This window comes from Lissotriton helveticus, chromosome 3_1 (genome assembly GCF_964261635.1).
Source record: "Lissotriton helveticus chromosome 3_1, aLisHel1.1, whole genome shotgun sequence".
In the NCBI taxonomy this organism is placed as follows: Eukaryota; Metazoa; Chordata; class Amphibia; order Caudata; family Salamandridae; genus Lissotriton; species Lissotriton helveticus.
This window is the reverse complement of record NC_136061.1, coordinates 857,299,605-857,322,220: the sequence shown is the minus strand read 5'-3', so window position 1 is coordinate 857,322,220 and position 22,616 is coordinate 857,299,605.

Sequence of the window (22,616 nt, the reverse complement as noted above, 5' to 3'; positions counted from 1 at the left end):
ACCAGTAGTTACGATGGCCCATGGTCCTGCTCACATTAGTGCAAAAGGGATATGCAAGCTGTTGGAACCTACGTGGTACAACTCTAAGATACCAGCATATCCTGAAAAACTGGTTAAAACATGCATGATTTGCCTAATGTATAACCCAGGAAAAGGCACAGTTACTCCTAAAGGAGGATTCTCTCCTCCTACCTTCCCTTTTGAAATCCTCCAAATGGATTACATCCAGATGGACAGATGTAACAATCTAAAATAAGTCCTGGTGGTGGTCTGTACCTTCAGCCGATGGGTGGAAGCCTACCCCGTCAAAGACTGCACCGCTATCACTACCGCCAAAATGCTCCTAAAAGACTACCTCCCAAAATTCGGTTTGCCCCGCTTGGTCTGGAGTGACAATGGGACACACTTCTGGATATGGTTATCAACTGCAAACACTGCCCTGATTGAACAATGGACTAACAACCAAAAGACTGGGATGAAAAATGTATAAAAGGCTTGTAAGCTACAGAGTGAAGTAGCAGCCTCCTCTGTCTTGTCTATGACTAGCTTGGAACTCTGTTCCATAGCCCCGGCTACTGAAATAAATCTGGGTTCCTCCTGCAGACGAAGGCTCGTGTGTCTCCTTTTACTAAGTATGGAAGGTATGGAAGACTTGGGCAGTCCCCCCGCCGCCGAGACTCAGTAAGTCAATCAATCAATCAAGAGTATTTGTAAAGCGTGCTACTCACCCGCTAGGGTCTCAAGGCGCTGGGTGGGGGTGGCTGCTACTGCTCGAAAAGCCAGGTCTTGAGTTGCTTCCTGAAGGAGAGATGGTCCTGGGTGAGTCATAGGTGGGTGGGGAGGGTGTTCCAGGTCTTGGCCACCAGGTAGGTGAAGGATTTTCCTCCGGTGGTGGTTCTGCGGATCCGTCGGGCGGTGGCGAGGGCGAGGCTGGCGGAGCAGAGCTGGCGTGTTGGCATGTAGAACGTGAGGCGGTTGTTGAGGTATTCGGGGCCCAAGTCGTGGAGAGCCTTGTGTGCGTGGGTGAGGAGTCTGAACGTGATCCTCTTGCTGACGGGGAGCCAGTGCAGGTCCCTCAGGTGGGCGGGGATGTGGCTGTGTCGGGGGATGTCCAAGACGAGTCGTGCTGAGGTGTTCTGGATGCGCTAGAGTCTTTTCTGTAGTTTAGCGGTGGTCCCAGCGTAGAGGGCGTTCCCGTAGTCCAGACGGCTGGTAACGAGGGCCTGGGTGACCGTTTTCCTGGTTCCAGTGGGGATCCAGCGGAAGATCTTACGGAGCTTGCGGAGTGTGTTGAAGCAGGAGGAGGTAACGGCGTTAACTTGCCTGGCCATCGTGAGGGAGGAGTCAAGGATGAAGCCCAGGTTGCGTGCGTGGTCCGTGGGCTTGGGTGGGGGTCCCAGAGCAGGGGGCCACCAGGAGTCGTCCCAGGTGGAGATGGATAGGCCGAGGATGAGGACTTCCGTCTTGTCTGAGTTCAGTTTCAGGTGGCTGAGCTTCATCCAGTCTGCGATGTCTTTCATTCCTTCCTGGAAGCTGGCTCTGGCAGAGGTGGGGTCGTTGGTGAGGGAGCGGAGCAGTTGGGTATCGTCGGCGTAGGAGATGATGTTGAGGTTGTGCTTGCGTGCGATGGCTGTGAGGCGGCTCATGTAGACGTTGAAGAGGGTGGGGCTGAGTGAGGAGCCTTGAGGTACGCCGCAGATGATCTTGGTGGCTTCTGCGAGGAAGGGCGGGAGATGGACTCTTTGGGTTCTGTCGGAGAGGAAGGAGGTGATCCATTCCAGGGCCTTTCCTTGGATCCTGGTGTGGCATAGGCGGGTTGTCAGGGTGCGGTGGCAGACCGTGTCGAACGCAGCAGAAAGGTCGAGCAGGATGAGGGCGGCGGTTTCTCCGTTGTCCAGCAGGGTCCGAATGTCGTCGGTGGCCGCGATGAGGGCTGTCTCGGTGCTGTGGTTCGCTCGGAATCCGGACTGCGATGAAACGAGGGAGCTGTTCGTCTCCAGGAAGGCTGTCAGCTGTTTGTTGACGGTTTTCTCGATGACTTTTGCAGGGAAGGGGAGGAGCGAGATGGGGCGGAAGTTCTTGAGGTCTGAGGGGTACGCGGTGGGTTTCTTCAGGAGGGCGCTGAACTCTGCGTGCTTTCAGCTCTCCGGGAAGGTGGCGGATATGAAGGAGTTGTTGATGATGTCCCGAAGTTTGGGTGCGATGATGGAGTCGGCTTTGTTGAAGATGTGGTGTGGGCAGTGATCGGCTGGGGAGCCCGAGTGGATGGTGTTCATCGTGTGGGTGGTATCTTCCGTGCTGACCTGAGTCCAGGCGCACAGGGTGGTGGTGGGGGGTGTAGGTTCGGTGGTGGGGTACGAGTTCTGAGCAATGAAGCTGTCGTGTATGTCGACGATCTTACGGTGAAAAAAGGTGGCCAGAGAGTTGCAGAGGTCTTGAGAAGGCGTGATGTTGTTGTTGCTGGCGTTGGGGTTAGAGAGCTCTTTCACGACGTTGAAGAGTTCCTTGCTGTTGTGGGTGTTGTTGTCCAGTCGTTCTCTGAAGGATGACCTTTTGGTGGTGCGGATCAGCTGGTGGTGTTTGCGAGTGGCGTTCTTGAGGGCTGTCATGTTATCCGTTGACTGGTTGTGGCGCCAGGCTTTCTCAAAGTCACGGCAGGATTTCTTGGAGTCTGTGAGATCGTTGGTGAACCACGCGGCTTTCTTGCTGTTGAGGTTGCTGGGAGGGTTTTTCAGTGGAGCAAGGGTGTCGGCGCAGTCGGTGATCCACTGTGTGAGGTTGCGGGCTCCTTCGTTGGAGGTGGTGAGTTGGTCGGTGGTGATCTCGCTCCAGCATCTTCGGGGGGTTTGTTGAGGGCGGTGGTGGGTCGTTGTTTTCCTGAAGTTGAAGTGTACGCAGCTGTGGTTGGTCCAGTGGAGCTCAGTGGTGTGGCTGAAGGAGATGTGGTTGCTGGAGGAGAAGACGGGGTCGAGCATGTGGCCGGCGTAATGGGTGGGGGTGTTGACCAGTTGCTTGAATCTGAGGTTGGCGAGATTGTCTAGTGGGGCGGTGGTGTTGTTGTCCTGGTCGTTCTCCAGGTGGAAGTTGAGGTCTCCTAGGAGGATGTAGTCGGGGGAGGTGAGGGCGAGCGGGCTGATGAAGTCTGCAATGGCCTCACTGAAGTGTGAGCGTGGTCCCGGGGGTCTGTAGATGAGGGTTCCTCTGAGGGTGGTCTTGGGGTCGGTGTGAATCTGGAAGTGCAGGTGCTCTGCGGTGGCGAGGGTGTCGTCGATGTTGGTCGTGATGCGGATAGTGTTTCTGTGGGCGATGGCGATGCCTCCTCCGGTCTGGTTGACGCGGTCCCTCCAGATGATCTTGTAGCCGTCCGGGATGGCAATGGCGATGTCGGGGGCTGAGGAGGCGTTCATCCAGGTTTCCGTGAAGAAGGCGGCGTTTGGTGCCATTTTGTCCAGGAGGTCCCATAGTTCGACGGCGTGCCTGTGGATGGAGCGGGTGTTGAGCAGGATGCACTTGAGGTGGTTGTTGTTGGCGGCTGTTTTGGCTGGCACGGTGCAGGACCGAGTGCAGGTGAAGTAGCAGGCGTGGCAGGTGAAGGCTCCGTGGGTGCGTTTCGGGGTGGCTTGGTAGCAGGCTGGATGTTGGCCGTTGTTGAGTGCGTGGAGGGTGGCGGCGTCGTAGCTCAGTCGGGTTGGCTGGCTCTGGCGGGGTCCAGGGGTTCTGGCGCTGGGTGCGGTCCAGGCGTGGACGGGCGTAGACGGGCTTGCCTTTGGCGCGCCTTTGGCGTGCAATCGGCGTGCCCGCTGCGCGTGGCCGCTGCGCGTACGTGCGGTCCCCACCATTTATTGCGAAGTGGGAGGGAGGAGCAGCTGGGAGGCGGTAGCGGGGCGGCGAATGGGGAGCGGGAGACAGGAGAAGGGGGCGGGGCCTCAGGAGAGCAGCGGCGGGGAGCAGAGGGGGGTTGGAAAGAGCGGGAAAGCGGAGCGAGGGAGAACGAAGGCAAGCCTGGGCAAGCCTGAAGAGCGAGGGCAAGCCTGGGCAAGCCTGGAGAGCGAGGGCAAGCCTGGAGAGCAGGGGCCCTAAGGAGAGGCGGCAGCAAGAGGGCCAAGCAGGCAGCGGCAGCAGAATCCGGGCACACGGGGCCGTGCGGTAGTGGAGTGACCGGGTCAAGGGTCACAGCTCACTGCCGCGCGGTCCCCGCCATTTATGGCCAGGTGGGAGGGAGGAGCAGCTGGGAGGCGGGAGCGGGGTGGTGATTGGGGAGCGGGAGACCATTGAAGGCGGCAGGACCGCAGGAGAGCAGGGGCGGGGAGCAGAGGGGGAGTTGGAAAGAGCGGGAAAGCGGAGCGGGGGAGAGCGAGGGCAAGCCTGGGCAAGCCTGGAGAGCGAGGGCAAGCCTGGGAAAGCCTGGAGAGCGAGGGCAAGCCTCGAGAGCAGGGACCCTAAGGAGAGGTGGCAGCAAGAGGGTCAAGCAGGCAGCGGCAGCAGAATCCGGGCACACGGGGGCCGTGCGGTAGTGGAGTGACCGGGTCAAGGGTCACCACGGGTTATCGCGGTTCTTCACTATACTTTGCCTTGATTTGGAGAACGAATATTTAAGTCTCTGCTATGGTGACACCTTCCTGCTTACCCTGATTAAACTAGGTTTCCCTAATTTCTTCAACGTTATTTTATTCAACTTTACATTTATTCATGCATAGACGGAAGGATCAACACCTGTACACTGATCATCAAATTCTGTTTCTTATCTTTTGTATTGCGGCAACTGAATTTCTGCTATTCCTTGTGCTCCTAAGACTCAATTTTAGTCGAGGTTTTGATGCTCAAGAATGGAACTATACAAAACAGATACAACGTGAAGATTGGCTTGTAAAGATAGCATGCAGCAATATGAACACACCATAGATTTCCATTAGTCTTTGTGTAGTAAGCCTAAGTTCAGGGTGTGTAGCGCTAGAGAGTATAGCCAGACAGTCACTAAGCCACCAAGGATCATTGGGGATAAATAGACAACAAGGATATGGGAAAGGGGAAAACAGAGAGGAGGGAGGAAAAAGAAAGAAAAGTGAGAAGAAGAGAGCAAAGAGGAAGCACAAGTAAAGTACCAAGGAAGCCATGTGTCTGGTCAGTAGGATCAGGGTACCAGTTCGGAATCTGTCTCGAAAATCAGGCTGCCGGGTTTAGAAGAGGTTAAGGAAAGCTTACTGGGTATTGTGAATTAAGGAGCCCAGGGTTTCCAAATGTGTTAGGAGGTAATGGGATTCCTTGCTGATTGTGATTGGGTTATAAGTGTGCTTCTAAGGTATGTGACCCATGCCTACCAGGTGTGATAGGCGACATTGTTAGTGTCTTTCCAATCTAAAAGAATAACTTTAAGTGCAATGGTAATGAGTAGGTCAATGAGTGTAAGGTCCCGGTCTGAAGCACTAGCGGTGTTGTTGACACATACAGACCAATTATAATGAATGCGAAGTCCAGAGAGATAGTTGTATTGAAAGTTTTGCTTATTTGACTTGAGATTTTGTTCCAGTAACGGGTACGTAACGTGCATGAAAAGAACATTTGTTCTGGGTCGACGCACACTATTTTGCATGACCAACAAGTGTCGAAGTCTCTCAGCTTTAATTAAAAATGTTTACTCTGGGTCAAGTAGAGAAAATGTGGAGCAGAAAATGTTGTTTGTAATAGTCATAGGACGAGTTTAGGTTGAAGGAGGTGGGAGCAGGTTGCACTCCAAGACTCCTCTGAGGATGATGCTTTACCTTTATCAGTAGAGTAGGTGGATCATTTGCTGCCCAAAATGGAGTTGGAATGATCAGATCCATCTCAGATTAATTTATAGATCCTGGAAACAACATGACCCCCTGATTCAATGTGTTAAAGGGAAGAGAAAAAGGAAGCATTTACTAGCGGAGATGTTTGCTTTCATTTACAGGAACTCATGGAGTTCTTAGTGGGAGAGGGAATACTTCTCTTGGAGTTCAGCAAATGATAAAGGTTTGTTATGTACATATAGATCTGACACTAGAGTAATCACTTAAATGGCCCTATTAGGTCCTAATGCTGAAGGTCTAAATGTTAGAAGCGTCTTGTTCAATGGTGAAATAGAGGAGGATTTATTAATGCCGGATTCTAGAGTTTTATCCACTATTAATAGGGCGTGAATTGTATCTTTAAAAATGTTGTTGGAATGAACAAAAGTGTGCTGGGTCATGGTCAAGTTCGTGACTAGTCGGAACAGGTTGCTAATATGTCTTTCAATAGTGAGCCAAACAGGCATGTCGGTGAGGCTCGGGTCTATACAATGGGCACCTTGAGCCGCTAAAAAGGATGTTTGATAGTTGAACCACTGAGCTAGGTTGCCGACACCAACTTTGATGGGATACCTGAGTTTTTTAATACTCATTCTGGGTTTCTACTTACTCCAAAAGATATTGAAGGAAATTTTATCAATTGTTGAAAAAAGGATTTAGATTGGCAAAGAGGATTCTCTCTTGATAGAAAATTAACTAATTGGGTCACCAATATTTTTGAGTTTCTAATCATCCCCACCATTAAATATATTTGAGATACCAGGCAGTCAATACATCTTTAATTTTATCGATTGTTTTGAGTTTATTCTGGGATATGGTTAACAAGTTATTACAGAACCAAATTCCTAAGTGTTTGATGAATCTAGATTGCCATTGGAAGTTTGAGTTCCTCAGACAGCAAGGGTTGCAATGGACATTGAGAGGTAAGACATCAGTTTTATCCCTATTCAGGGAGTAGCCTAAAAAGGAAGAAAATGTTAATGATGTCTAGAATAGCAGGTATAGGAAGGTCAGGTTTCTGTAAATATTAAAATGTCATCTGCATAAGCAGCTGTTTTCAAAGCCATATGACCAAATTTCAACCAACATTATAGCTAGGCTCATCTAACATCAATAATAAGGGGCCAATGGCCAGAAGTAAAAGTAGCTGCAAAAGTGGACAGCCTTGATGGGTGCCGTTCTGTAATGTTACCAAGCCTGACAGTTCACCATGTTCTCTGATTCTCGCTGAAGGTTTTTCATACAGTGACATGACCATTTTAATGTATAGTTCCCCAAGATTGTATATATTCAGGTAACCCTCCAGATATGGCCAGGGCACCTTATCAAAAATCGCAAAGAATGTTTAAACCATACCAGAGATTTTCACAGACCCTGTTTAGTGCATCCAAAAGGTAGAGAGTACAGTTTATCAAAATGTTGGAATATTCTAAGGACAGTTGGGTGGGTATTGAGTTAGTGGTTTCCGTTTTGCTCACTCCGTTTTTCTCAGGAGCTATAAATGTTAACTGGGCACATCACTAACATTGTCAACAAGGCTTCGCAGAAGATTCATCCATGTGAGATTCAAAAGAACTTTCCAGGAACGACTGTAGATCAGCTGTTCCTGAAAAGATGTGGGTTTGACCTTTGTAGACCATCCTGAATTTAGATGGGCCAATAAAGGAGTGCTGGATCCCTCTATCTGTACATGTTTTTCTGAGTGCCAAAAACCTTTCCTTCTGACGACGGTATCTTTTGCAAGGTCTGGAGAGATGGTTATCCAGGAGCCCAGTCCTTGAAACAACTTGATTTTCCTCAAATGAGATGTCCAGGACTGATGGGATCCAGGACTCAAGAAAGTTGATCACTGAGGGAGCCTTGTCATCAAAGCCTTCAGGTAGGCTGAAAATTCAATGACAGCTTCATCTATTGCAATCCTTCAAGTCAGTGAATTCAAGTTTTGATGATGTTATTTCAAAATTGGTTTTAGTTAGGTGTTTGGATTTAGCTTAGACGGGGTCTTCAACTATCGCAATTCTGCCTTCCGCATTTGACATCCTAAGATTGAGATCTTTAAAGTCCTTTCTGATCCCTCAAACCTCAACTTGTAAAAGATATGTATTTGTTTTAATACCTGAGCTTTATCATGTACATCATTTAGTTTTTGGAGAATGGCTTCAAGAGTAATGGCATTGTTTTGCTTTCCTTTTATTGGCGATTCGGGAATCTGGGGTTCCTGTTTAGAATTTTTAAGGCTGCCTTTCCCTTCCTTCCCTTCAATCTCCTTGTGATCCTTCATTCCCACCATATTTGATGGTACCGTAAAGTCAGGGCATGGGTTATTTAGCCACTACAGTATGGATTACAGATCAATCATATTACCGATGCTTTACCGTCTAGCTCATGCAAACTGGTGATGTCTAAGAAATAGAAGCGCTATTTTTGGGCTGCCTACAACAACCAATCCGTCAATAACAAGGGCAACTATAACCACACCAATAAAGGGATTCTGTTCACTCAGGCCGCTGGTGAATAAAAAAGTACTGTACCTCTGTCCTCCCCTGCGGTAGAAATTGAAAAGTGGCCGAATTAGACATGGGCAAAATTACAGGAGCAGAGGATAAGGGAGAATCTGACCATAGCAGTACGCCCACTCCCCGATCCTGGCTCGTTTGTTCATGGTTCATGAGAGTTGAGGCTAGAGCTCACCGGATCCATGGTTGGTAAAGTCAGTAAATAATTGCACCATGGAGGATGGAGAACAGGGCCGGACTGGCAATAACGGGCATCGGGCGTTTCCCCAGGAGGCTGGAAGGGTGGGTGCCAATTTTGAAATGGTGGAGACTGTTTTTGTTACTGGGGTCCGGTTTTGCAGTATTGCTGCAATATCAGCTCCCAGTAACAAAAGCAGCAATGCTTCACACTTGCCTCCTACTCCCCCAGGGTCTGGTCCGTCAAAACTGCCTGGGCTGTTTTAGGTTCCCAGTCCAGCCCTGATCAAGAAAGGGTAGATAGTACATGGTGGTGTTGGTTTGCCACTCTTCCACTTCACCGTAATCCACACACAATCCAGTCTCAGTAGGCCGCATGTTCCGTACCAGTGTAGTACCGCCATCCCTCCGGGAACGCCACCGATTCCTTGTGGCGTGAAACCAATGGCACGAAGGCTATCCATCCAGAGTCGTATGCTTCCACCCTGATGGTGTTCCAATGCAGCACATTTTCCCTGCAGGCAGGGACCTCGACGTCGGTAGGGATCTTGTTAGCATGGCAGATGACTGCAATAGGTCGCAGGGCCAAGTCAGGGTTCACAGCTGAGACTCTTCAGGCATCAGACCACAGAACTGAGCCCGCGGGTTCACTCACGTTATGAGCTGTCGTCAAGGCTTATCAGGTACAATCAGGTTCCCTTGGCTGATAATCTGTGGCTCGGTGCGGAGGGCTCTCGGGAGCTCAAAAAGAGGCTGCAATCTTCCGTGGATGCCAAGCCATGCTCCTCAGTTTGAGTTTTTTTTAGGGGTGACCGTCCTGAGTCTTCCAGAAGCGGTCGCTCCCCACGCAGCTCCTCGCACCGACTGCTGTGGTATCGTAGCGCCTCACACTACCAGCGCATTGCCAGCTTGCCTTTACTCGCATTGCTATTATTTCACTGCTGCCTGTTTAATATTCAATCATTTGAGCCTCGAATACGCGCTTTAGTGCCTGTCTACTGCCGTGTGAATCTAACTACCGCAGCGCTATATTTAAAAAGCGCGCAGTCAGTAGAATCGCATTGTGCCTTTGATTAGATTATTTATTTGCATTACTGCATAGCGTTGTCCTCAGGTTGTGCCCCAATCCAGTTTCGTTTTTTGGCCTGCTGCCATATTGTAGTTTGTTGTCGTGCATCCCTGCCCGGACCTCCACCCCGCCCCCGCCTCCCAGCTGACCCTCCCTCCCACTGATACTACAGGCCCTACCCTCCGACATCTTCTCTGTGACCGCCCTGAGTCTTCCAGAAGCGGTCGCTCCCCACGCAGCTCCTCGCACCGACTGCTGTGGTATCGTAGCGCCTCACACTACCAGCGCATTGCCAGCTTGCCTTTACTCGCATTGCTATTATTTCACTGCTGCCTGTTTAATATTCAATCATTTGAGCCTCGAATACGCGCTTTAGTGCCTGTCTACTGCCGTGTGAATCTAACTACCGCAGCGCTATATTTAAAAAGCGCGCAGTCAGTAGAATCGCATTGTGCCTTTGATTAGATTATTTATTTGCATTACTGCATAGCGTTGTCCTCAGGTTGTGCCCCAATCCAGTTTCGTTTTTTGGCCTGCTGCCATCTTGTAGTTTGTTGTCGTGCATCCCTGCCCGGACCTCCACCCCGCCCCCGCCTCCCAGCTGACCCTCCCTCCCACTGATACTACAGGCCCTACCCTCCGACATCTTCTCTGTGACCGCCCTGAGTCTTCCAGAAGCGGTCGCTCCCCACGCAGTTCCTCGCACCGACTGCTGTGGTATCGTAGCGCCTCACACTACCAGCGCATTGCCAGCTTGCCTTTACTCGCATTGCTATTATTTCACTGCTGCCTGTTTAATATTCAATCATTTGAGCCTCGAATACGCGCTTTAGTGCCTGTCTACTGCCGTGTGAATCTAACTACCGCAGCGCTATATTTAAAAAGCGCACAGTCAGTAGAATCGCATTGTGCCTTTGATTAGATTATTTATTTGCATTACTGCATAGCGTTGTCCTCAGGTTGTGCCCCAATCCAGTTTCGTTTTTTGGCCTGCTGCCATCTTGTAGTTTGTTGTCGTGCATCCCTGCCCGGACCTCCACCCCGCCCCCGCCTCCCAGCTGACCCTCCCTCGCCCCTCCCTCCTCCACCATCCACTTATGACAGATGCATCTGCGCGCAGCGGACGCACCCCATGCGCGCCGAAGGTGCGCCAAAGGTAAGCCCGTCTACGCCCGTCCGTGCCTGGACCGCGCCCAGCGCCATACCCTCTGCTCCCCGCAAATCCCACTCCACCCGCATTACGTATGATTCCGCCACCCTCTCTGTCCTTAACCCCGGTCGCACTCCACATTGCTGCGAGGCGACCCCAGGACACCCACGGACCATTCGCCTGCTACTCCTGCAAGTTCACCAGCATCAGGACCCACACCAAATCCACCTCCTCCAAACACAGCTCCGACTCTAATCACCTGAAGTGCATCCTACTGAACACCCGCTCGGTCCACAGACACGCCACTGAACTCTGGGATTTACTCGACACTTCATCGCCGGACATCGCCTTCCTTACAGAAACATGGATGAACACCTCATCAGCGCCCGACATCGCCATTGCCATCCCGGACGCTTACAAAATCATCCAAAAGGACCGCACCAACCAAACAGGTGGAGGCATCGCCATCGTCTATAAGAACACCATCCGAATCACGACCAGCTCCGACGACAACCTCGCGACCGCCGAACACCTTCACTTCCAGATCCACACCGACCACAGAACCACACTTAGAGGCACCCTCATCTACAGACCACCAGGAACCCGCACACAATTCAACGAAGACATCACTGACTTCATCAGCCCACATGCCCTCACATCCGATAACTACATTCTACTGGGAGACCTCAACTTCCACCTGGAAAAGAAAAACGACAACAACACCAACACCCTTCTGGATAACCTGGCCAACCTCGGACTCAAACAACTTGTGAACACCCCCACCCACTTAGCCGGACACACGCTCGACCCCATCTTCACATCCAGCAAACACATCTCCTTCGATCACTCCACAGCTCTCCATTGGACGGACCACAGCTGCGTTCACTTCAGCTACAAAAAGACCACGACCCACAACCCCCCACAACCTATTCCTCTAAGAAACTGGAACAAAATTACCACCGAACAACTCTTCACATCGCTCAACCTTAACCCTCCTACCAAATCATCGGACCCAAACCAAGCTGCCACCAAACTCACACAATGGATCACCCACAGCGCTGACGAATTAGCACCTTTGAAAAACCACCAGATCAAACAAGGCTGCAAAAAGGCCCCCTGGTTCAACGATGACCTTAAGAAAACCAAGAAGTTATGTCGCACCCTCGAGAAAACCTGGAGAAAAAACCCAACCACTGATAACCTGACCACCTTCAAGGATGCCACCCGCAAACACCACCAACTGATCCGATCCACCAAGAAATCAGCATTCAAGGACCGACTCGACAACAACGCCCACAACAGCAAGGAACTATTCAACATCGTCAAAGAATTTACCAACCCCACCGCCGGCACCAACGACATCACTCCCTCCCAAGACCTCTGCGACTCTCTATCCGCATTCTTCCACAACAAAATCGCCGACATACACAACAGTTTTGAAAACCAGTCCGAAGAACAGACCACTCCACCCACCCCCGAACCAAAACAGCATTCTCACACCCTTTGCACCTGGAACCCAATCACCACTGAAGACACTATCCGCCTGATGAACTCCATCCACTCAGGATCGCCAACCGACCCATGTCCCCACCACATTTTCAACAAAGCAGCCTCCATCATCGCACCCCATCTCCGCGACGTCATCAACTGTTCCTTCAACTCCACTACCTTCCCGGAAAGCTGGAAACATGCCGAACTCAGCGCCCTTCTGAAAAAACCCACAGCAGACCCCTCTGAACTTAAGAACTACCGCCCCATCTCACTCCTCCCATTCCCTGCCAAAGTCATTGAGAAAGCCGTCAATACTCAGCTCGCCGCCTTCCTTGAATCCAACAACTCCCTCGACCCCTCCCAGTCCGGCTTCCGAGCCAAACACAGCACCGAAACCGCCCTCATCACTGCTACAGACGACATCCGAACGCTACTGGACAAGGGAGAAACAGCTGCCCTCATCCTACTCGACCTTTCCGCAGCCTTCGACACAGTCTGCCATAGCACCCTTATACAACGCCTCAGCAACATCGGAATACAAGGAAAAGCCCTAGACTGGATCATCTTGTTCCTCGCCGGAAGAACCCAAAGAGTCTGCCTCCCCCCATTCAAATCAGAGGCCACCGAAGTCATCTGCGGCGTACCACAAGGATCATCACTCAGCCCCACCCTCTTCAACGTTTACTTGAGTCCCCTCGCATCCATCGCGCCCCAACACAACCTCAACATCATCTCCTACGCAGACGACACCCAGCTGATCCTCTCCCTCACCAAAGACCCAAACACCGCCAAAACCAATCTACACGAAGGAATGAAAGAAGTAGCCGAATGGATGAAGACCAGCCGCTTAAAACTAAACTCGGACAAAACAGAGGTCCTCATCTTAGGATCATCCCCCTCTGCCTGGGACGACTCATGGTGGCCTCCGGCCCTGGGCACTGCACCCATACCTACAGATCACGCACGTAACCTGGGCTTCATCCTAGACTCCTCCCTCTCGATGACCAGACAAGTCAATGCCGTCTCATCCTCATGCTTCAACATCTTACGCATGCTCAAAAAAATCTTCCGTTAGATCCCCACCGAAACAAGAAAGACAGTCACCCACGCACTGGTAACTAGCCGACTAGACTATGGAAATACCCTTTACGCAGGAACCACAGCCAAACTACAGAAAAAACTTCAACGCATCCAAAACGCCTCAGCCAGACTCATACTGGACATCCCCCGTCAAGCTCATATTTCCGGTCACCTGAAAGAACTCCACTGGCTTCCCGTCAACAAGAGAATAACGTTCCGTCTCCTCACCCACGCACACAAGGCCCTCTACGACCTAGGACCTGAATGCCTCAACACACGACTGTCCTTCTACACACCCACCCGCCAACTACGATCGTCCAATCAAGCCCTCGCCACAATTCCGCGTATCCATAAATCCACCATAGGAGGAAGATCCTTCTCCCACTTAGCGGCCAATACCTGGAACTCCCTCCCCACTCATCTCCGCCTTACACAGAACCACCTCTCCTTCAGAAAACAGCTAAAAACCTGGTTTTTCGATAAGTAATGCACCTACCCTCCCTCAAGCGCCTTGAGACCCTCTGGGTGAGTAGTGCGCTATACAAATTCTTGAACTTGAACTTGAACCAAAACAAATTAAACTCATTTTTCAACCCCAGAAGAATGAAAGGGCAAGAACGCCCTGACACAATTGCAGCCTTTGAAATATTGGGCACTCAAACCATAGAGGAAGATTACAGAGGTCAAATGCTCTATCAACCTGGGTAAATCTTTTAATCTTTCCCTGTGATTGTTCAACTATCTGCTAAAAAATTGGAGTGCCTAGCAGTGGCATGAACACAGATATTTAATATTGTACATAAAAAAGTGAAGGATGGAATGATGGAAATAAACTCAGCCACTCGAAATTGTTCTGGATTGCTTTCTGTTTTATTTTACTGTGCTGTGCAAAGCAAAACGCTATAGGACCTTACAAATGATAGTAAAGCATGGATGTCGATTCACCAAAAAGCCTGGGGTAGCGGAAGTGACAGGACACCCCCTTTGACCAGAATTCCATCACAGGTAGTGACATCACAGGACCTCGAAGTCTTCTCAGGACAATGGATAGGACTGGCATGGAAAAAATGTTGATGGTAGGTCCTTCTCCATTGTGTCAGGTGTTAGTAACACAGGGAGTTCCCCTGGCTTACCTCTTACTGGAGCACAGTTCCTTCAGCTAAATGTAAATGTTTATTTTCCTCTCTTTCGAAATTGTTTCTGTATAATGTTAACACAAAAGCCATTTAGAAATGGCCACCTGTGCGCCTGCATGTGCAAGTCCAGCTAGCACCGTCAATGTTTTTTGTAAAACTTTATTAGAAGAAACTCTTGAAAGAGTGTACTTGCCAGTACTCATGTGTGCAAGCTTAGTCAGCCATGTTTCAATTATTGTTCTGATAACGTTTTCCAATACAGTTTGCAAAGAACACAAACAATGGAAAGGCAAAAGATCAGCGATCAAAGCTAGAACTTTTGGCTTTAGCAATGATTGTTGATGTTTGCAATGGACATCAGTAGGAGCCAGGGCTACAAACAAAGAATGTTGTTCCTGCATGGCCATGTAACTGACACTTTTACATTTAGCACAAGGCACAGGGGTCTGGAGTAAAAGATCAGTTAGGGGCCCTCACTACACTATACACAGGACAGAGATGTGCCTTGCACTTTGTGAGAAAGTTTAAGCGGGCAGATCCCTAAAATGGGTGTGTGTGTTTTGTTGCCAGCGGGACAGCATTTTAATTCATTAGTGTGTGCATCACAAGCACTTACGAATGTTTCTATATCCCAAAATGCATCCTGGAGTGTGATGCAAATTATAACTAACTATTATTTCCCAGAGAGAGTCCATCAACAGAGAGTAAGCAGGGCTCATCAGAGCCCCGTTTTGCGTCTGTCCCTGGCACTGCCATGGTGATGCAGGAGGCCATGAGTCGTAAGAGCAGTGGCAGAGGTAGCAAGGTCCAAGCCAGGGTTCACAGCTGCGACCCCTGGCAGCCCCTAAATGACATCCAGGTAGTAAAGTTCTATGAAGAGGAACATAACATAATATAAAACAACATAATGCAGCATATATAGCATAATGTAAAACATAAGATAGCGCAGAATAATATAAAGACTTTCACCCTTTAAATGTCCTGGGAATCTCCCACCATAGAGCCTGCCCACTAGCCCTGTCTAAAGAGGGTCATCTCCATTCAGTTCTGATATTTAACGTGTCACATTCAGGCACTTATAGGCCCGTGCTTATCATAGTGAAACAAATAAAGTACTAGTCTCTGAATCCATAATGCTAATCTTTAGAAAGCAAAGGAATTTGGTGACGTGGTTCCATTTTGCAGATGTATAGTATTCTCTTTTATGTCCCAGGAGGAAGTGCCACCACTAACAGCACTGTGGGCTAGATTTACTATTTCAAGTAATGGAGCACTTCCTGAAAAATTAAAGTGCTGCATCGCACAACGATAAAAAATAGGGTGGCACCACAGTCGGCCCTGATGATGTCATCGGCGATGCTCAGGCTTATAATGCTGTTTTGCATGATACTGAGCCTTAAACTGAGGTGCAAAAGGAAGCCAGCAGTGTCTAGTGTAGGATTTGTACTCGATGTACACCCTCTGGTAGAAGTTCCTATGCGTAGACAACAGAATATAGACTAGACATGGGTGATGTGTGTTTTCATTTAAAGCACACAAGCTTCATATGTGTGTATGAGATGCTGCACCATTTGACCCCTTTATTGTATCTGGTTAGGTCTCGTGACCTATCAATGCGCATGCGCATTGAGAGAAGCGAGACTATAGGGCTTTAAACAAAGTTTAACTAACTGTGGCGATTTGGTGCTGTGCCCGTGCGCTTTTAGGTCAATGCGCAAGCGCATTGACCTAAAATGCGCGTGCACATCATCAAATCGCCATCTGTTCCCAAAGCCACACTCCTCCCACACCTTTGAAGTGAAGCTTAGCTTCACTTCAAAGGCCCCGGCTGCTTCACACCCTCATGCCGCTCTCCCCGCTCCGCCCCCTCCCCTGCCCGCCGTGTGCATTTCTCCTCCCCCCTCCCCACAGCAATGCCCTCCGTCTTGTTTCCTTTCTTGTTTGTCGCCCTGCCCTTCATCTGACTGTATTTGTTGTCCCTTTGCAACTGTTCACTTCTTTTGGTTTCCTTTAGCCCCCACCTCGGTACAGCTTCGATTCCATCTATGATCTGCTTGTTTGTCATCTTTCACAGGCACGGCCATGCCCTGCGCATAGCGCCGTTCAAATGCACCCGTGCACTCTGACCAACAGCGCTATCTTGGCTCTCCTTCTGTTCTATGTCTCAGAACCGATAGTTCACTCATGAATGATCTTGTCATCTGTTTGTCATCTTTCACAGGCACGGCCATGCCCTGCGCATAGCGCCGTTCAAATGCACCCGTGCACTCTGACCAACAGCGCTATCTTGGCTCTCCTTCTGTTCTATGTCTCAGAACCGATAGTTCACTCATGAATGATCTTGTCACCGGTCAGATACCTGAGGTTCTCCTCATCTCTGAGACCGGGATTAGTGCGATGCAACCCCTGTTCAAAATTAGAAGAAATCACACATAATACCAACGTCGTCTCCTGGAACCATCTGAATAAAAAGTGCCATCAAATATCAGATGCATCAAATCACCACTGCTATCCTTGAAGTGCGGAGACAAAGTGCATGAAATATTGCTGTAATTATATCTGAATGTAAAGATCGGGATCTAAAAACCGGGACAAAATGAACAAATATATTCCAGAGTAAAGTCTCAGCTCAGATCTGATACTCCCGTGCACCAGCGATCAAAGGGTGCAGGCGTAGGTATTTCATCCAGACTGCAAAAACTGCCACTCCATTCCTGAGGCCTGATCTGGCCCCATGCTTTGTGATAGACAGGCGCAAAGAAGCAACAACATCTTCCTCTGTACTCTCTATTCTATCTCTCACTCTGTCTCTCTCTCTTCTACCTCTATCTCACGCAAATTAGTTGTCCCTTTGTCTCTCTCTGTCCCTCATTGCGTCTCTCCTCTCTCCTTTCTATTTTACTTTCATTCTTTCTCTCTCTTTCTCTATCTCTCTCACTCTTCCTCTCTCTCCCACTCTCTCTCTTTCTCTCTCACTCCCTCTTCCTCGCTCTCTCCCTCCCACCCTCTCTCTTTCTCTCTCTCTCTCACTCTCTCTCTTTCTCCCACTCTCTCTCTCCCACTCTCTCTCTTTCTCTCTCTCTCACTCTCTCTTCCTCGATCTCTCCCTCCCACCCTCTCTCTTTCTCTCTCTCTCCCACTCTCTCATTTTCTCTCCCTTCCAACCTCTCTCTTTCTTTCTCTCTGACCCACTCTCCCTCTCTTTCTCCCACTCTCTGTCTTTCTCTTTCTCCCACTCTCTCTCTCTTTCTCCCTCCCACTGTCTCTCTTTCTCTCACTCTCTCTCTTTCTCCCACTCTCTCTTTCTCCCACTCTCTCTCTTTCTCTCTCTCTCCCTCTCTTTCTCTCCCTGTCTCCCAAACTCTCTCTTTCTTTCTCTCCCACTCTCCCTCTCTCACTCTCTTTCTCCCACTCTGTCTTTCTCTCTCTCTCTCTCCCACTCTCTCTCTCTTTTTCTCTTTCCCACTCTCCCACTGGCTCTCTCTCACACTCTCTCTCTTTCTCCCACTCTCTCTCTCTCCCACTCTCTCTCTTTCTTTCTTTCCCACTCTCTCTTTCTCTCTCCCCCACTCCCTCTCTTTCTCTCTCTCCTTGCTGCTTGTTTTCCACAATCAGAGCACTCTCCTCGCTGCTTCCCCTGTATCATCTTAAATGTACACAGATGCCTCCTTTTCTGCATAATTCTATATTGTTATTGAAACTAGTGCGTAATTTATATTTGAAAAAAAAGTAAGTGTCAGGGCCCTTCTTTGTATGCCACTGCAGCCTGCACTGCCAATAAAAGTACCAGTACAACTACAACACATTGCAATGTTACAAGTGTAACAATTCAAACTATTCCAGGACTCCCAATACGAATGGCATGGAATAGTCTCAATTGCCATTTTCAATGTATTTTGAATTATTAAATACTGTTGTTGCTCTCATCTTATAATTAAACAGACAGCGCCACCATGTGTGAACTGTCATTAGCGCCGACACTGAGAATAAAGTGCCCGTACTGAGCCCTGGAAACCACCGGTTCAAATTAATTGCTGCGTTCCCGGTATTCATTCCAAACAATCTCTATTATACATGCACACCACACCAACCACCACCCTTCTTTCCCACATATGAATTATTTATGTACGGCCTCAGAAAGGAATCATTTAAATTTCAAACCTGTAAAGTTCAATTCACAGTTTCTGTATTTTGTGGTCGCCTTTACATAGTGCATTACACAGTGAGTTATAGCCCTCAGTTCACGACAGGCGACACTGTTTCAAGCTGTTTTCAAGCTTTCAAGCCTTATTACAAATCACAAAAAAGATGTTAATATTTCACTTCTGTTCTTGGATTTTCGTCACAATAAAAAACACTGAATATAATCTTCACAAAAGTTATTTACAAAAGTTTAAGCTATTGCCATTACAAATTAAATACAGTATTTAACAATTTAACAAAAAAAATAAAAGCCATTGTTATTTGTAATATTAATACATCTAAGTCACGTAAATAAAAAACATGTTGCATTACAAATGCTATAGGTGTCACATTTGCGAAAGTTATAACTATTGGCATTGTAAATGACAGAGCTATTAATTTAGCTATTTTAACAAATACATAAATAAAAAAAATGTAATTTATAAGACCAATAGCTCAAACTTTCCTAATGCGAGACCTATTGCATTTCCAATGCTTGATTATTTTGGTGTTAGCATTAGGTGCAAAGCCAGATCACATTAGTTAGTAGGTCTGGCCTTGCGCCAAAACCTCTGGGCTTTGCCATAGTTTACCCCAGACTCGCCACCGTTGCATAAATTAGCAGAAAGTGATGTTTGCTCTGTGCGATGGTAAACTTCCAGTGCAAAAAACCTTTGCGCCTAAAAGTTGATTGTTGTTGACTTTTTTTGGTTCATGCGAGCACCCAAGCAAGGTTTTAGTAAATATGGGCCAGTGTGTTTCTCTTTGGTACTAACTGAGACTTTCTTCCATGGTCTCCTCCGAGAATGGATTAAAAGTGTTTCAAAGGTATGATTGAGCCCTGAACATTCCATCGGGGAGGGTGTGTCGGGTGGTCGAAGACCAGTGTACCTCGGTCCCATTTGCAGGTCTTTATGATATAAATCTATTTTGAGGCGCATCATTCGACTCTGCTCGAAAAAGCGCCATTTTCCCCTTTCCTTGTTCACAGCAGTGAGAATTGTACTGCTAGGCCTCTCTCTGCCAGTCCCTCTGCGGCCCAGCGGCCTCCTCTCCTGACAGACCCCAGTCAGGACTGCAGACTGAAAGCAGCCCTCGGGCCGCCTGGCTCTCGTTAAACAGGAAAACTTCAGTTCTGTCAACGCCAGCGAGGGAGTTTAGCTGCAATAAAACATGAACCGAAAATTCCATCCTGGGGTCTTCCTGGCACTCTGTGAGTTAAGGAAAACAGATGGCCCTGTCCTTAGCAGCTGAGCCAGCAGTCCTGTTCCTGCACCTCCCCCCTCTCCCGACAACCCCTGTTGGGAAAAGGAGGCGAGGAGCCAGACCAGGGTAGGCTGCCTGCAGGTCAAGGTAGGATGCATGCAGGCCAGAGTAGGCTGCCTGCAGGTCAGGGTAGACTGCCTGCAGGTCAGGGTAGGATGCATGCAGGCCAGAGTAGGCTGCCTGCAGGTCAGGGTAGACTGCCTGCAGGTCAGGGTAGGATGCATGCAGGCCAGAGTAGGCTGCCTGCAGGTCAGGGTAGACTGCCTGCAGGTCAGGGTAGGATGCATGCAGGTCAGGGTAGGCTGCCTGCAGGTCAGGGTAGGCTGCCTGCAGGTCAGGGTAGGCTGCATGCAGGTCAGGGTAGGCTGCCTGCAGGTCAGGGTAGGCTGCCTGCAGGTCAGAGTAGACTGCCTGCAGGTCAGGGTAGGCTGCCTGCAGGTCAGGGTAGGCTGCAGACCAGGGTAGGCTGCCTGCAGGTCAGGGTAGGCTGCCTGCAGGTCAGGGTAGGCTGCATGCAGGTCAGGGTAGGCTGCCTGCAGGTCAGGGTAGGCTGCCTGCAGGTCAGAGTAGACTGCCTGCAGGTCAGGGTAGGCTGCCTGCAGGTCAGGGTAGGCTGCAGACCAGGGTAGGCTGCCTGCAGGTCAGGGTAGGCTGCCTGCAGGTCAGGGTAGGCTGCATGCAGGTCAGGGTAGGCTGCCTGCAGGTCAGGGTAGGCTGCCTGCAGGTCAGAGTAGACTGCCTGCAGACCAGGGTAGGCTGCCTGCAGGTCAGGGTAGGCTGCCTGCAGGTCAGAGTAGACTGCCTGCAGGTCAGGGTAGGCTGCCTGCAGGTCAGGGTAGGCTGCCTGCAGGTCAGGGTAGGCTGCAGACCAGGGTAGGCTGCCTGCAGGTCAGGGTAGGCTGCCTGCAGGTCAGGGTAGGCTGCATGCAGGTCAGGGTAGGCTGCCTGCAGGTCAGGGTAGGCTGCCTGCAGGTCAGAGTAGACTGCCTGCAGACCAGGGTAGGCTGCCTGCAGGTCAGGGTAGGCTGCCTGCAGGTCAGAGTAGACTGCCTGCAGGTCAGGGTAGGCTGCCTGCAGGTCAGGGTAGGCTGCAGACCAGGGTAGGCTGCCTGCAGGTCAGGGTAGGCTGCCTGCAGGTCAGGGTAGGCTGCATGCAGATCAGGGTAGGCTGCCTGCAGGTCAGGGTAGGCTGCCTGCAGGTCAGAGTAGACTGCCTGCAGGTCAGGGTAGGCTGCCTGCAGGTCAGGGTAGGCTGCAGACCAGGGTAGGCTGCCTGCAGGTCAGGGTAGGCTGCCTGCAGGTCAGGGTAGGCTGCATGCAGGTCAGGGTAGGCTGCCTGCAGGTCAGGGTAGGCTGCCTGCAGGTCAGAGTAGACTGCCTGCAGACCAGGGTAGGCTGCCTGCAGGTCAGGGTAGGCTGCCTGCAGGTCAGAGTAGACTGCCTGCAGGTCAGGGTAGGCTGCCTGCAGGTCAGGGTAGGCTGCAGACCAGGGTAGGCTGCCTGCAGGTTAGGGTAGGCTGCCTGCAGGTCAGGGTAGGCTGCATGCAGATCAGGGTAGGCTGCCTGCAGGTCAGAGTATGCTGCCTGCAGGTCAGGGTAGGCTGCCTGCAGGTCAGGGTAGGCTGCAGACCAGGGTAGGCTGCCTGCAGGTCAGGGTAGTCTACCTGCAGGTCAGGGTAGGCTGCCTGCAGGTCTACCAGCGGTGTGGGCAGTCTCCTTGTAAGGGTCTGAAATATCCCAGGTCGTGTTACTGACCCACCCGCACCACAAAATGTTTTCAAAAGACTCCATTCAGTTGTTTTTTTTTAGAGTTTTATATAGCGCAAACTTAACTAGAAGGTATCAGAGCGCTTTACATGAGCATTAGTTTCGTTGTAGATAGACACATTCATATTTTTGTTAGTCACAGGGATATTAAGGGCCTTATTTATGAGGCCTTGTGACACTTTTGCAGCGCCGGTGCATCACTTTTTAAAAATGCACCATGGTAAACCCCTGCGCCACATTATACCGATGCCAGGTATAATGCATGCAGGGTGGACGTTCCCCCCAAAAAAGCCTCGTAGAAGTGGCGCATTGAAATCTATGAGATTTCAGCGCGCCACTTCTAGAACGCCATTGCGTCAATATCTTACACCGGCCTCACAGCAGGTGTAAGACTGGCGCAGTGCTATAATCATAGCCCTCCCTCCTGCATTGCTGAAGTTGCATCATGCTTCAGTCACAACTCCAACAATGCGTCAGTTTTGCGCCGACAGGTAGGTCAGTAATAGTGACCTATCTGTCATTCCTTGCGACATGATGCCTCATACAGTAAATATGACGTATCCATCATGTTACAAGGAGGGTGAGTGAAAACTGTTCACGCAGTTATGAAACCGTTTTCATAAATAAGGCCCTAAGTGATTTGCCCAGAATCACAGGATGTTGAGTGTCCCTGCCAAGACTCGAACCCTGTTTCCCAGCTTCGAGCTCCACAACTCTAGCCGTCCACATCCTCTATGGGAATTGATAAACCTTGTCTTAACTCTCCCTGAAATTGAAAAAAAATGATTCTGCACTGAATCTATTTTTTAGGTCTTGGTTTTCATAGCACAGCTGTCCAACTGGCATATTGCTTACAATATACATAGAGTGGGTTTAGGGTCTTTCCGTTTCAACCATTGGCTTTTTTTGAGCAACCTCCTATAGCCATTAGCGTGAGACTTTGTCAATTATATCTTGGTACAGCCCAGAGAA